This window comes from Mya arenaria, chromosome 16 (genome assembly GCF_026914265.1).
Source record: "Mya arenaria isolate MELC-2E11 chromosome 16, ASM2691426v1".
NCBI lineage: Eukaryota > Metazoa > Mollusca > Bivalvia > Myida > Myidae > Mya > Mya arenaria.
The window spans coordinates 20046254-20055186 of NC_069137.1; the positions used below are offsets into that span (position 1 = coordinate 20046254).

Here is an 8933-nt window from a genome sequence, read left to right on the forward strand (position 1 = left end):
CGTTATATGCTTTTAACTTTAGCGTGAATAGTGTCTGTAAACATGAAATAAGTGGCTGCCATCTGTAATTTTAAGTGTTCATTTTGCAATTTTGTCAAATCCCGGTCCCTTGTTACTACTTAAGGTTACACAACGCTATGTGAAGTAAATTAGTCATTACTGTGTTAAATTAAATATTTATTGTTAGTGATTTTTTTTTTTCATTCGTAGATTACGCTTGTGTCGTCACTAGGTGATTATTAAATAGTGAACACCCTTACGCTCTTTAAATCTATTTATTATCTGCTTTCGCGTTTTGCCTGACTGTTTCGATCGAGTTCTTAATTATCAATATTGAAACATATGTCCTCAGTATTTGAGAAACAATATATATTCAAACCAAGTATTTACGTTGTTAGGATTATGCACATAGCTGCAGTACTGCTCTAAATTTCTCTCGGCGATCGAGTGTTTAGTATATATTTTACGAACTATATGATCCACACATACTTACTATTGTGAAAACTGTCTAATTCTGTTTTACTAGTTATATCTGTTCAAAAACTTTTAAAGTAAACAAGAGTCATTTAATTTCAGATGCATCTGGAAATCGACTTTAATAAAGGAAACGTAAAACATAAATCATTCACCTCAAATTCTCATCTGTCAGCTTTTTAATCGTTTCTTCCTGCCTAAAAGAAACATATATACAGCACTATAATTAGAAAAAAACTAAGCATTTAATTTATCCGATTGTACTGGACTCCGTATGCTGAATAGAACGGTTTTCAATTTAACATAGTCACTTGATTTGCATAGGGCATGTTTAATGAATGAATAGTTATAAATAAATCATTCATCTTAAATTCTCATTTTGTAGAATTTGAAACCGTTTCTTCATGCCTGAAAAGAAGCATTTAAAACATATTTTAATAGAATATTTTCTATTAAGAATTAGTAAGTGTCTGTTTCTTATAATACAAATGTTTATTTACTATTTTTTCAAAACCTGGTTCCTTTTCGCTACTTTAGGTAACATAACGCCCTGTCAAGTATATGAGGCTCTACTGTGTTAAATACAATATAATAGTGTTAGTGATCAATCGAATATAAGAAACAAGTGTATATCTTTTATTAATTCATAGCTTAATGTAATTGATTGTTTCTTTTCTTGTTTTGACTATTTGTTTCGATCGAATTCTTCAGTATCAGTATAGAAACATAAGTTGTCATTTTAACATGTTTGAAAAGCAATGTATATTTTACCCAAGTATTGGAATTTTAATTGTTTTCTTCATTTTAATTTCAGGCACATTTCTATTAAAATGATTTGACAGTTGTTATGTGTATGTAGATATTTGGAGGTCAGATCATAGTTTATCTCGGCGATTGAGTTTACAAAATATATCATGTGACCAAACATACTTAATACTCAAGAACACTGTTCTATTCTGTTTTATATAGCTACCTCTGTTAAAAACCTTTCCGAACAAGCGGGAGCCATTAAATTTCAAATGCTTTTTTAATCGATTGAATATAAGTACTGTGTTATTTTGTCATATGTTGCATATTTGAAATGAATCATATTTTATATGAATATGTCCTTAATACAGACATACAAGGACTGTATAAACTCAGAAATGCAGAGGCATGTACGACACAGCACAGTGAATGATTAATAAAGGAGTAGTAAAGCAGAACACATTCAAAACATATTATTTAAAAAAAAAAACTCGACATCACATTTATTGGATTTGGTAGGTTGAGCAAAGGAGTATTGCAACACATATATAAAGTGGTATCAGCAACATCAGCAGTGGCAGTAGTATTTGTAGTTGTAGCATCAGAAGCATTATTCAAGTTTCAGTGGCACCAGTTAAACGTTATTAAGCAGCGTACATACAAATTATAAGTATAAATGTATATGGACGATTAAGAAATAAACACATCAATAAACATGAAATATTGAAAGCGGTATCGAACATATATACGTTTTGCAAGTGATAAGGTGAATCGATACCTTCTACTAATCGCTAACTCACATGCAATGCTGCGAACTCAATCGCACCAACAAACACGGGTATGAAAATGTGCCTGCGTAAGCAAGTATTTAAGATGCCAACGTGGAAAGAATTTGTCGAAGAATTGAACTCAGGTAATTAGCTTGAATAATTTAGTCTTCATTTTCGAACATCCAATTTGTTTGAAAAGTAAAGTTACACAATAATATGAAAAGATGTACATATATTTATTCGGGATATTATTACTCATTATATGTAATTTAATATGTGCTTATTTATTTAGCAGTTTTAAGATATTCAAACCTTTAATATATATGAATAAATATATTTTTCAAGAACGTTAGAAAATCCCTACATGCATACGATTGTATGTAGTCTAGATGTTAATACTTATGTTTACGAAAGTTAGCATAAGTACGTATAGTTGATATAGTTGTTCTGATCAAAGCACATATAGTATCATGTGATAATAATAATGTCAATACAGCAACATCGTTTTGATATTGCTGTATGGATAGCATAGTGTGCCAATGTCTACTGTCGTGCATGAATGAATATGTTTGTTTTTTTTAAATTTTCATTAATGTGGTAACTAGATTGGTAACAAGATTGTCGGCACAGAGTGTCTGAGATAGACGGCCCGGTATTCATAATAAGTCGTATAGCTTTATAACAATTGCGGCCACAGAACAAAACAGGCGTTCTATCAGGTTGAATTTCCATGAGCGTATTGAGTTCCGGATCACCGGACTTACCATGCTGATTTAAAATCGGATTTGATCTTGACATTCACGATCGGAAGGCACAACATTTCATGACGCGACAATTCGAGGCGTTCATGATAAAAATTTCATAGGATTTGTAATAAAAATAGGCAGCAGTGTGAGTGGTCGATATATTTTACAAGTTTTGGTTAACTGTCCGGTATTTTTTTTTAAATGAAAAATATAACACACGCTACAAACTGTTTGTCAAGTCATCAAGCTGTACTAAAATATCATATTGTGAGTAATCGATACAATTTAAAAATTGTTTACGTTTTTGTTGATTTAAAGTTGACATTTGTATCGTATTTGCATTCTATATTTTACCATACTGCATCCTAATGCACATACAATGGCATTGTTATCACACATAATACATGTCACAAGAACAGGTAATACATACCGTAAAACTACACCCTCTTTACTTTGATGAAGTTCTTTCATCTTTGAGTTGTCATCCTCCAATCTGAAATGTTACCTAATTAAGCAAACATGTATATGTTAATTACCTACTTGTTTTATTTAGCCGCCAACAAATACCCAGTAATATAAAGCATTTTTATTTCTTTGTCATTGTATTTACTGATTCCTTAAAAAATGCTGTCAAATGGTGAATCTCATCATCCAAACTTTTAGCTGAAAAGTTTGAAAAAAAAACCCATATTTCTGACAATGTTGAATGATTAGTTTGCTTTTTAATTCATGAACAATATCTGTGAAATGATGCAGTATAGCGGATACATATGACCATAGTCATAACACCTATATGTCATTTTGCGTAAACAATAGTATATAGTAACATATGTAGATGTTTTTTAAAAAGCATTAGAAATACACTTGTCAGGTCATGCTTTTCGGTGGTTTATTTGCAAAGAGTGGTGGTAGATATGCATTCAAACATAAGTTGTTGTTTTTTCGAAATAAAATTGAATTGTTTCTTCCAAATAAAGCCCGTTTGTCTATGGAAATCAGTACTAATAAATAATAATAAATGAAGAGGAGCAATAAATTAACTTTTCTTTGTTTAAGCTTTTATTTTCGCTTCGTCCTACCAAAACAGAACACATTTAAAAATGTTATTACATTATCTAAACGTTTATTCCATCCGATTGGCCTAGACAGCAATTTAACATTAAAGTGTAGAACAAACACAAAAATATTTTCGACCAACAAATGTTCAAGCCTATTTCAAAGAAGATAAATTCATAATAAGTAGCGTATGACATGTTTTGCAAGAAAAAGAGTCGTACAACATAAATAAATTACCCCGAATTCTCACCGGTCAGCTGTTTAATATGTGCTTCCAGCCTTAAAAGAATACATTTAATATATGTTATTAGATAATCTAAACGTTTAATTGTTTTTATTTAGCTAGAGACCGTATCCTAAATCAAACTGCGCTGACATTATCACTTATTTTGGAATGTGCCTGATTAAAGAAGGAGAAGTGCAACATAAATCATTCACCTCCAATTCTTCAACTCCAGATTGTGAATTGTCTCTTCCGGACTGAAACGAACGATTTAAAAATATATAATTTCATAATCTAAACATTAAATCTATCTGATTTTTCCTGGACAAATCATGTTGAACCAAACAGTATTTTAACACATTTTTGAAGCGTAATGTTAAAATAAAAAGTTATCTCAAAGCCTATTTCAAAGATGATGAATTGATAATAAACATCGTTTGAAATTTGTGGAATGTTGTATACAAAAAAGCTCTAGATTAATTGAATAAGTTGTGTTCCCTTTTGCAACAGTTTCTTAAATGTACAAAAAATAACTCAGCATAGGTTAAATATCCTAAGACGTATTCAAGTGTACTGTTTATTTAGGAAACCCAACACTAGCTTTGTGATGTTTGAATGGATATGATGGTAACAGTGCACAGACAAAAACGGTTGTATGTTCTCCGTCCTAAACATATTTGTTGTACAAAGTAAGCAAGTGTGCATACACAATAATGTTGTAGATTGTAACATTATGTTTTTGTTCGATTATAATAACCATTTTAATGTAAAAAATACACATGAAATATGGTACACTATATTCAATGTAAACATTCCTTTAACGGAGTTCTCTTTTTTTTAATGGTGACGTCACACATGCTAACGAACAACTTCATGTTAATTGTTTTAAAAGGTAATGTATTTAATAAATTCATATATGCATTAACATGCAATATGTTGATAAGGATTGAAACGAAAGTATAACTCATAATGTTTCTCTCCGTGGAAATTGAATTACACGTTTTGCATAGGAAGAAAGTTATATAATTTCCTATGCATGTAGTTATATTGTTAATGAAATCTTGTTAATACATGCATAAATGTCTCAAATGTACTTTATAATGCCTTTGTTCATCCGTATAAATATACTTTTAGGCATTACATATAGATAAAGGTGACGTCAAACCGACTTACGAACAGTTTTATTTAATATGTTTAAAGATAACGTATTTAAAAAATGCATGCATACACAATGTTAATAATGATTGAAACGAAAGCATGTCTTATAAAGTTTCTTCGTGGAAATGTATTTGCACGTTCTGCATATGTCACAGTGTGTTTATTGATATTCATGTAACCCTTACTTTTATTTGTTGAAATAAAGAAACAACTATTGTATTGCCACTTGAGTTATGATTTTATCTCATTCATAATAAATCTTTAATAAGTTGGAATGTTTTGAACATCATTGTGTTCACTGGGGTGCTAAGCTACCCTCTGCGATAATTCAGTGTAGAGTCATTTATGGTAGTAAAGTACTTACTTTGTCACTTAATACCTGCATGCAAATACTCTTGTTATTATACCCTATACCTTATGAACTTAATACTACAGATGGTCAAGCGTGAATAGGGTGGATCTGTGCCATTCTATGCTTGACACTTTATGATAACGCATCGTAATAAAATATATATTATACATATGTATTGCAGGTATGTTTATCGTTATCATTTTAACACTACCAATGTTTTGTCATTTGTATCATATAGTTAAGTAATTTGCATTGATAAATTTTGCCGCAGAACATTATTCTTTATATTATACGGTCATTCTATGCTTGACACTTGCTGATAACGCATAGTATTGAAACATATAGTCCGAACGTTGAAAGTTTAACGGACAAAGGAGATTAGATAACCTATAAATGAGTCAATATAAGTGTCATATACCATTGGTTCATAGTAATAGGTTCGCGCTCGTTACAAATGATTTCAATTACTTTTGGTTGCAGAAACTGCTGAATGAATTAAACAAAACATTGCATAAAATGTCGTCGTCATAATTTAACTCCGTTAAAGTTTAATTTTCCGACTTTGCACTCAAATACCAGATATCGACTTGGTATCTATCCTATTCATTTTCTTATTATTATCTTTCTGTGATTTAACTGTTGCTTTTTTTTAAAAAAAGTAAGCTTTCTTGATCTATTTATACGTGTTCGCCTACGTTATCAATTTTTAAATGAGTATTTAATTCTACTTTTAATTCTACCCAGCCGAGTACAATCGTTTATAAACACTTGTTAATATCAAGTCGACATGCATCTTGCACAAGTACTGTTTCAACTGTCGACGTATAAGCTGAATAATTAAACGGTTTGCCACTTTTACTATATACATCCTATGCATATACTGATTAAGCCTTTAGAACATCTCTCCCGACACTGGTCTATTTTGTAATAAGTTAGTGTTCTACTTTATCAAAAAAATAGCTACGTGATTTTCAGCCGTGCTAATAAAACAACTCCATATTTAGATTAACAATGGTATTGATTTGAATTTTTCAACATTTCCTGACTCGATTTGTTTAAAACAATGACATAGAGTGAGCTTTATGGAGTAGCTGAAGCATTATACAGCATTGTTTGAACTGATTGTTTGAGAAAATTTGAAACTTTTGTTCAGTTCAGAAATTAATCTGAACGGGAATGTTCATAAAAGCCTGGCACATAGCCTGTAATTAGTGTCTAATATATATACCCAGACACATACATAGGGAACACTAGGTTAGTGCCGAGGATGGAGGAAGTTCATCTGCCAAGGCGGGTAATTGATCGGGTGAACTGTTCATTTTTTTTCAATACGCCTATAGTCAAAGTCATTGCATTTTATACGTCAATATCAATTCAAAACATAAAAATACGTTTAAAAGTGCATAAACATGGATCAGTCACCAAACATTATGAGATTATATAACGATTAGTGCGCAAATGGCAGAGTAAAGTACCCAGGTCATTGTTCATGATCACGAGTATTTACAAACAATCACCACATGTTAAATGGATTTAATCCATATTGATAGTGTTGGATGTTCAGAACTGCACCGGCAAAGAGATCATTCATTTCTGTAGTGCGATTTTGTCATTCACCACAGAAATGGAATTAACTTTCGTTAAATGCTGCACAGTTTCCAGCGTAAACAATAGTATATAGTAACATATGAAGATGTTTTTTTAAAAGCATTAGAAATACACTTGTCAGGTCATGCTTTTCGGTGGTTTGTTTGCAAAGAGTGGTGGTAGATATGCATTCTAACATAAGTTGCTATTTTTTCGAAATAAAATTGAATTGTTTCTTCCAAATAAAGCCCGTTTGTTTATGTAAATCAGTACTAATAAATAATAATAAATGAAGAGGAGCAATAAATTAACTTTTCTTTGTTTAAGCTTTTATTTTCGCTTCGTCCTACCAAAAAAGAACACATTTAAAAATGTTATTACATTATCTAAACGTTTATTAAATCCGATTGGCCTAGACACCATTTGTTGAACCAAACAGCAATTTAACATTAAAGTGTAGAACAAACACAAAAATATTTTCGACCAACAAATGTTCAAGCCTATTTCAAAGAAGATAAATTCATAATAAGTAGCGTATGACATGTTTTACAAGAAAAAGAGTCGTACAACATAAATAATTTACCTCGAATTCTCACAGGTCAGCTGCCTAATATGTGCTTCCAGCCTTAAAAAAATACATTTAATACATGTTATTAGATAATCTATACGTTTAATTGTTTTATTTAGCTAGAGACCGTATCCTAAATCACACTGCGCTGACATTATCACATATTTTGCAATGTGCCTGATTAAAGAAGGAGAAGTGCAACATAAATCATTCACCTCCAATTCTTCAACTCCAGATTGTGAATTGTCTCTTCCGGACTGAAACGAACGAATTTGAAATATATAATTACATAATCTAAACATTAAATCCATCTGATTTTCCTGGACAAAACATGATGAACCAAACAGTATTTTAACACATTTTTGAAGTGTAATGTTAAAAAAAAGTTATCTCAAAGCCTATTTCAAAGATGATGAATTGATAATAAACAGCGTTTGAAATTTGTGGAATGTTGTATACAAAAAAGCTCTAGATTAATTGAATAAGTTGTGTTCCCTTTTGCAACAGTTTCTTAAATGAACAAAAATAACTCAGCATAGGTTAACTCTCCTAAGATGTATTCAAGTGTACTGTTTATTTAGGATACCCAACACTAGCGTTATGATGTTTGAATGGATATGATGGTAACAGTGCACAGACAAAAACGGTTGTATGTTCTCCGTCCTAAACATATTTGTTGTACAAAGTAAGCAAGTGTGCATACACAATAATGTTGTAGATTGCAACATTATGTTTTTGTTCGATTATCATAACCGTTTTAATTTAAAAAATACACATGAAATATGGTACACTATATTCAATGTAAACATTCCTTTAACGGAGTTCTCTTTTTTAAATGGTGACGTCACACATGCTAACGAACAACTTCATGTTATTTGTTTTAAAAGGTAATGTATTTAATAAATTCATATATGCATTAACATGCACTATGTTGATAAGGATTAAAACGGAAGCATAACTCATAAAGTTTCTCTCCGTGGAAATTGAATTACACGTTTTGCATAGGAAGAAAGTTATATAATTTCCTATGCATGTAGTTATATTGTAAATGAAATCTTGTTAATACATGCATAAATGTCTCAAATGTACTTTATAATGCCTTTGTTCATCCGTATAAATATACTTTTAGGCATTACATATAGATAAAGGTGACGTCAAACCGACTTACGAACAGTTTTATTTAATATGTTTAAAGATAACTTATTCAAAAAATGCATGCATACACAATGTTAATAATGATTGAAACGAAAGC

At 30.8% G+C, this 8933-nt stretch overlaps 1 long non-coding RNA gene across 1 annotated transcript; it reads right to left on the reverse strand.

The window, feature by feature from the left end:
• Positions 1 to 629: 629 nt before the first annotated feature.
• LOC128221899 (uncharacterized) lies at positions 630 to 7935 on the reverse strand. The gene is made up of 4 exons (XR_008259022.1): positions 7897 to 7935; positions 7697 to 7738; positions 3168 to 3230; positions 630 to 671 (listed from the first exon to the last, which is right to left on the reverse strand). It is a non-coding gene; the product is annotated as an uncharacterized LOC128221899 (long non-coding RNA).
• Between the last annotated feature and the right edge of the window lie 998 nt (positions 7936 to 8933).